At 29.5% G+C, this 8350-nt stretch overlaps 1 long non-coding RNA gene across 1 annotated transcript; it reads right to left on the bottom strand.

Moving 5' to 3' along the window:
* Positions 1-1609: 1609 nt before the first annotated feature.
* LOC132749370 (uncharacterized) lies at positions 1610-5867 on the bottom strand. Its single transcript, XR_009628405.1, has 3 exons — positions 5794-5867; positions 4317-4395; positions 1610-3465 (listed from the first exon to the last, which is right to left on the bottom strand). It is a non-coding gene; the product is annotated as an uncharacterized LOC132749370 (long non-coding RNA).
* Between the last annotated feature and the right edge of the window lie 2483 nt (positions 5868-8350).

Genomic DNA, 8350 nt, shown 5'->3' with positions numbered 1-8350 from the left:
ATTTGCAACATTTGAATTCATCATTATTGTCTTTACTCATATTCCAGTGATTGGTATGGACTTTACACAAGGTTCATCATTAAGGACATGCAAATACTGGCGAGAGTTGAGTCACGAGTATACCAATATAACCATTATCCCCTCAATCATGTCCTGGCTCAATATTAGAAACTCATTATAACAGTATTGGTCAGTCTGTAGTCATTGTCACCGACATGTTTCACTGTATTATATGGTGATATGTTCTTAATTCCTTTTTAGTCAATACCTAAACCATATCAAACAATTTAACCATAGCAAACACTTTGAAAAAGCTACAAGACACAAGTGACCATTAACCGTTTAATTTAAATAAATCTTATTAAGGTAATTATTACTGTACAGATACCATTTCCCCCAGAAAATGTGCAAGTCTCTTTAATCAATTATTGACTGTTCATAATTTAGTGTCCAATACTAACTTGACCTTCCCATGTCAGGAATGACCTGGTGATATTGTATAAATGGGACTTTTCTTCTACAAGTCTGTCATGAATGACTCACAGAAATCTTATTTCACGTTTATTAAAGACCCCTCATCTGTTATAGAAATTCTTGATTTTATATTACCCACAATGAGAACAGTTTATAAAACAATTACATTATATAATTTCTTTTAAACATTAATGTCTAACATTAATTTCATTAATATGTAAAGATTACTGTATGTACATGGATATTTCCATGTGTTGAACAGTTAGCAAATATAAAATTCCAAACGTTTCGCGTAAGGAAATATTATGAAATGCCAGGGTAGACTTTAATTACATATTGGTTGATATTTATGCTAGAGGAAATTTTAGCCATTTTCGTCAATTCGCAAATTTTGTCAATATTTCCGCGTTGTTAACTTAACCACGGATTTATATTACAATATAAATCCGTGACTTAACCAATTAATTTGATATTAAGCAAGCAAAAGCATCAAGACCAACTGATGGATAAACCAACAATGGCTCAAACAGTAATACTGATCTTCTATAAGCAAGCAATTAAAACTTGAAAAATATAGAAAAATAGTTGCACCTGTCATACATGTTTGACATATTATATTGGAACTGCAAATGTATTATTTATCTGAACTTGATCAATATGATGATTATGAAATTGATCCAAATAAAAATAATAAATATTTTTGGTGCTTCTGAACTTTATGGCACTTGTATATATGGCAAAAATATTTTTTGTCCTTTAGTCTAAGACTGTTTTAATCATTTGAGAAGTTTTTAGATACTTTCATTTGGATGAACTTCAACAAATTCTTACATTTTTCTCTTTTTTGAATTGGCAGATTAATGTTGAATAAATACACTGCTATAAATGAGAGTACATGTATATAACCTTTTCCACAAAAAATAATTAATAAATATTATGTTATAAAAAAGTAACTACTTTTGTCTTTACATGAACACCTATATGACTGATAAGTATCACAGTATATAAAAAATGAAGAGCCAGGATTTTTTTCTCATAACAATAATCAAAGTGCTGATTATAATCATAATCATGTCATATAAAGAAAAAGGCTTTATTGAAAACAAGCAGCAGAATTTGAAGCTCACTATTTTATTGCTATTACAATGATATGTTATTTTAGTAACAGTATTTTGTTCTTTGACATTGTGAAAAGTTTCAAATTTGAAAGTAAGTACATGTATTATGAAATGTATATTGTATCACCACTTAAATGATGCATTCATCACAAGTCATTTGCTTTTGCAATACATATCAATAACTGCATTGTTTGAATAACAAATACTGTGATACATATATTATACGATATTGTGATACATATACAAATACTGTGATAAAAAGTATTAAGTAAAGGAAAACATTGCAATGCACAGCCCTTATTATGATGCAATAATTTATTTGTTTTGCATAAATATAAAAATTTCAATACTTCAGATATGATAATTATTTCAATCAGGGCCAGGTTCACAATAATACACATGTATTCCCACTAAAAATTTATCTAACAATCATGTTATAAACTGGAACTCCATGAGTTGGATTGTGTCCCCTTGTCAACAGTATATAGCTGAAAGATAGTCATTTTCTTATAGGTTATTTATAAAAACTGCTCTTGCAATGTATTATGTACCTTTCACTTAAGTGGCATTTGAACTGATTGTAATAAATAATAATTTCACAGTACCAGTTCTCAATGAGATCTATCATCCTATAGAGTTTCAAGTCCACAGCTTTTATAATATAGGAGAGAAATGACTTGTATGAAAATTAACAAAGATTCTAACACGACCCGCATTTTTCCCTATTGAACATAGAAAAACCGAAAGTGTGTGTTATTATGCAACAGAGTCACAGTTTGACGTTCTATATTTAGACATGTGACGTAATCATTAACCACCAAAAATCCAACGCGCTGAAAATAAGTACGGGAACAAATCAGGAGCAATTTTGCTTAATATCAAGTACGCCAGCATTTATTTTGTTGATGTCGTGTTAGAATCGAAATAATATATCCAAATCGGTGATTTTATCGCTTGATAACATCACTGTTTGTCGTTCGGATGCGCATCATTATATCACTCGGGCTACGCCCTCGTGATATAATTCCTCGCATCTGAACTTCAAACAGTGATGTTATTGAGCGATAAAATCACTGTTTGGGATATATTATTTCTTAAGCAAAAATAAGTACAGAGTAACAATTCTTGTGCACTGCACTTCAGGTCAATGAATAATGCTAACATAACAAATTTGGAGTCAATCAAACTTATAATGACCAAGTTACATGTATGCTCTCCACAAGCCTATTAAGTATGAAAATTAACAAAGGGTAATAACTCAAAAATCATGAAGTGCAGAGTAAAAGTTCTTATGCACTGCACTTCTTCTCAATGAGATTTATCATCCTATGAAGTTTTAAGTCCATAGCTTTTATAGTTAAGGAGAAATGGCCCAAACAAAAATAAATGAAATTAACAAAGGGAAATAACTCAAAAACTAAGAAGTGCAGAGTAACAACTCTTGTGAACTGTAAATTAAGTCAATGAAAAAAGCATGCATACAAAGTTTGGAGTCATCCGACTTACAGTGACTGAGTTATGCTCCAGACAAGCGTAAGGGGACACCGCCAACAAAAGAAACCCATATATGTCAACTTTTTAAAAGCCACACAATAAAAAGTAAGCAAAGTTAAAATATACACAAAACAAGTATTTTGAAAATTTAGTCAAATCACCACAACAATACAAAAAATATAGGTAGTTTTGTGAAAGTGGTTTTGTTACTATTGGTGACAGAAATGCCAGAATGTTTTGATTTATTTCTTCAATCTCTCCTACATCTTATACCATGTTCAGATAATTTACAAAATCTCCAGCAATTAACCTTCTTCTATATATAAATCATGGTGCACTTTACTTCTGTATTATCTCCCAACATTGTTCTGTGCTTTATCTGCAAGAGGAAATTCCAAAAATACTTTAATAAAAGAAACTATAAAAGATATTTATAATTAAAATAGAAATATTACACTAGAGGGAATAATACTGGGAGCAGTCAGACAATATGCAATTGCAACAAGAAATAAAGTTACAACATAAAGTTTTAACAGATGACTAGATTACGGTTTCTAAAAATAAAGATAGATAATAATATCTCATATAATCCGGCTAAAATTTCTTCTTCTTAATTCTATTTATAGTGCAATTTAATTGGTCTAGTGAATCTTATTTTGTCCTGTAACTATGTGGCAATAATAATTATAAAAAGCTTCTCTCAAAACAAATACTGCATTACTATTTTGTTTATTTTGAATATTACAAATGATGGTAAAACATATCAATTTTGCATAAAAATATATGCCAAGATAAAGATATTAACAAAAAGAGTGATCTTGACATTTTGTTAGAATGTTAGCCATTTTTGGAGCACTTGCAGTCACTACACATTTTTGTCTACAATGGCAGCACTTGCTGTTACGACCAGTTCGGATGCCTGTAACATTCGCAAGAAAAAGACAAACTGGTTTGATATTTGGCTTACGTGAGGCTAAGTGATAAATGTCTACGTGTATTTAACACAAAATCTTGTCACTTATTTCACTCGAGATATTTTGAAGAAAACCCATCATTTTCTGAAGATTTTTCTAAAGCGATTTAACTTTTATCCTACTCAAAATATTTTATTAACTAGCGACACAAGTTTAAAATTACCTGAGAGTGTCTCCAGTCAGAACAGTAAGTTAATAGCCATGAAATTCTCCTTATTTGGTTGATAAAGATATACCATACAAGTTTATAACCTACCTGTAGCAATCAGTAAACTTTAGAGTTCTGTCATCACTGCAGCGATCTGTCATCACTGGTGCCGGTTACCCAGTGTGACCTGGAATAAGGATAATCTCTTTTTAAATTCTAAGCTCATATTTACTAAGTGTTTATGCTGAACAAATTGTTTATTATTATATTACATTGAAAAATGTATAATAAAACCTATTCACTGACATGTTTAAATGGCTATTTGATAAGGAAATATATATCAAGAACTTGCTTGTTATATGATTAATATATATGACACAGGTGAACATAGCGTGGCCATGACTTACACTATACCCCCATTCCCCCTCTACAACCCAAAACCCTTAAACATCATCCAAACATCATAAGTATTGACAAAAATAAATTTCATGAAAAAAAAAAATTATGACTCTAAAAAATTAAGTGATGTATCCAAATTTATTTGTACATGTATATATATATGTCTGGCACATCACAAAATATTTACCATACAAACAACTTTTTAATATCAATCAATATCATCACAAATAACAGCCTGTTTAATATCAATCATTCAATATCATCATCAGTTATGATATGTAAATGTACTCTGCAGCTTCCCCAATAAAGTGTTACAAATATTTACTGTCTAGCTCTCCAACACAATATTTGATTGATAACTATTCCATCATAGACTGTCTTATATAACTCATTTATCTTGAGAACATCAATATGTAATTTATATATAGGATATTACATACACTGTCATTATATTTAGACCTCGACTTAAACATGTCTTAGGCAAGTCTGTGATAAACTATAACATTTTAGATTAGAAAATAACATTAAAATGTTACCTTCTTTATATTATATTACACAGTATAAAGTTTTTAATATGTAATATTTTTTTCTGCAATATCATTATTTTAGTTCTTCTTTTCTTCAAGAAAAAAAGGAGCTCTTGTCCTGACCTTCTTGTCTGTCTTGGTCAACTGCTCAAAAATATATAAGCTATTCACTTTAAACTTGGTACAATTTTACATTTACTTTAATTAAAGGACAACATTTCAAGAACAGATAATTTTTAAATTATTTCTTTGCAAAGTTATGCCCCTTTTTTAAATTGACTTTTTTTTTTACTGTTAACCTATTTGTTAAGGTCCATTTTTAAACTATTAACTTCAAAGGTGATATACATATTCAATATCAAAATATAACACCATTTCAAACGGACAGAAAAAATCTTAAAATTCTGTTTTGCAAAGTAATGCCTTTTTTTGTGATCGATTTGAATGAAAAGCGTTGCAATGGTTTTCAATTTTTAGGGCCAATTTGCACAACAAAATTGATTATTTCTGAGAAAAGGAGTAAGCAAAGGATCTGAAAATTTAGTACACGAGTCATTGGTCTAGACATACATCTAGTTATACAATATTTATATCATAAATATGTAATGTTATGTCTCAATAACTTATCTTACTTTTATTACATTACAAATCATACTTACATTGTTATAACTAAACATTGTTACCACAACAAGGCTTTTGTTAAAAGTTTTAACTGGCAGGCAACTCTTGATACTGCAAAGAAACAAGAAAACAATTTAGTAACTAAAAATTTTTTGAAAAAATTACCGTTATGTTCATCAAACAAGATCTATATAATTGACTTGTGTTGTATCTACAAGAGTTATCACTATTACATGTATTTACATTATCAGTTATATAAACCACCTTGCCAATGGTGCTCTGGCAAATATACTGCAGATCTTCACAAAACTTGAGTCAAAATTATAAGGAAACATCTTTTTTTTTTCAAACCATACAAACTATTTGAACAAATATTTAAAGGAAAATATTTCTTAAAACATTTTCACTACATTATGATCAACAACTCTGCCATTTATTGGACAGTAACTCAAGCTAATTGACAATCTGCATTCATAGCCTTAATGTAGTGGACAACATTTCACAAAATAAATAATTATGTATGTTTTTTAATACTTATATGGAGCAGCTTTATAAAAACTCAAAAGTCAAATATACTGGTTATATAATTAAATCAATCCAAACTGGTTTTTTTAAAATTCTATTAAGCTCAGACTATTCATGAAACCATGTGACTGTAATGGTCTTTATTATTATTATTATCATTATATCATTATTATCATTATTATTATTATTATTGTTGTTATCATTATCATTGTCATTACTATTATTATTGTTGTTATTATTATTATTATTATTAAAGACCTGTCACTTTATTCACATCAGGATACAATATTGTTCTATCAAATTTTCAACTCTCATCTTCAGAAGAAATATGTCCTTATGCATTAAACTATCTAACCTGATCAATTTACCTATTTAAACTCTCCTAGTACTTTCATTGATCAGCCACTTTTCAAAATACAACAAAAGTTACTACAGACACATCACAATATATCATCATGCCTATAGTCTAACAATAAATAGAAATCTGTCGAGTCAGCATGATTTGTTTAAACATCAAACTTATTACATTATATATATGTAATATCTATATAGCAACAATAATGTAAGAGGCAGCATGGGTAATGCCTTCAAGACAACATTATCGTATATGAGTAAACATCAGAGAAAGCCTTATAGACATTATATGTTTGATATATCGACAAGAAATCTTCAATTCAGATAGAGGAAAAAATGACATGTGGCAGAGCCATAAAAGTGGATAAGTATAATATTCCCAATGGGAGTCTTTTAATATCGGTAAATTATTCCAGAACTTACAGTCTATCATGCTATAATCACTTCTATATTAGCCAACATTTTAATGTAATATTTGGTATGTTAATATTTTGATAGTAGACTTGCTTGTGCAAATACTACAGCATTGAGACTACACAGAAAATTTGTTTGTTTTGGGTTTAATATTGATTGGCACACCAACACAATCTGAAGGACTACCCCTATTGTGCACCAATTATTCTGATGTAAATTTTCAACAACAAAAATCCTAAAGGCCTACGGTAGTAAATATGGTCAGAGTGCCTGGAAATGCAGATGTGGCTCCTCCCCACTTAAAGTTTTTTAAATATTTTATTTTGTTACAACAATAGAGTTAAGCTAAATTTTACCACAAATTTAAAGCAAGGCCACATATGTGTAGTCAAAGGTTAGCTAACAGCTTAGCTATACATGTATATCTAATGACTAAGTGTGACCTTTGGGCCGGGGGAAAAGGGTTTTAAAACTTTGGGGCTCATTTTAAAATGGTTAAATTTTTCCCCCAAAAAAATTTTAATTTCCCCTTTCCCTCATTCAAAAAAAATTTAGACAGACACAAAAAAGCTGAAACCCAAAAGATTTGACAAAAGACCAGGGGGCAAAAAAAATTTAAAAAATTTAAACCGGGGCATAAAAAATTTTTTGGGGGGTTAAAAAAAATCAAATTATGCCCAAAATAAAGGTAGAAGGAGATTTACTTTTTATGTCAACAAAGAACTATATTTTGTAAATTATTTGTTGGTTATAATTCAACATGTTTACCAAAGGGGTAAAACTTCTGACCTTCATATATAGCTGACTGAATTATCTCCCATCTATATACAATCCTAAATTTTTTTTTTAATTGATGCAATATGACATGTCTTAAACATAATGTTCTTCTGTATTAATATCCTACTTATATTGTATTCATATTCATTTTAGTTTATATTTCAATCAAAATTACTATAATTAAGTAACTAACAATTCAGACTGGCCTGACTTTACAGTACTGGTTTAGGCAGACATTATCATGGCTAACTTTTAGTGAGTTAATCTTTCTAGATTGAACAGAAGACAGCATCCCATTGACTGTATGATGAGCAATCAATGATAATGACTAGTCATCAAGATAAAAATAAAGAAATACCAATAACTGCCAGTCTGTGAGTCAGACATGTTCGGACAATGATCATTGTCATAATTGGTGACAGATAATCTCAGTATTCTAATAACTTGTTACACTTCAACACAGTCGGTATTAATAATTATCTGTTCTTACACCAGAAATAATGATTAAACTGAAACTATAAGGTA

The sequence above is a fragment of the Ruditapes philippinarum genome, unplaced genomic scaffold (assembly GCF_026571515.1).
Source record: "Ruditapes philippinarum isolate M1 unplaced genomic scaffold, ASM2657151v2 ctg7186_1_1_1_1, whole genome shotgun sequence".
Lineage (NCBI taxonomy): Eukaryota > Metazoa > Mollusca > Bivalvia > Venerida > Veneridae > Ruditapes > Ruditapes philippinarum.
This window is presented reverse-complemented; position numbering and strand designations above follow the sequence as displayed.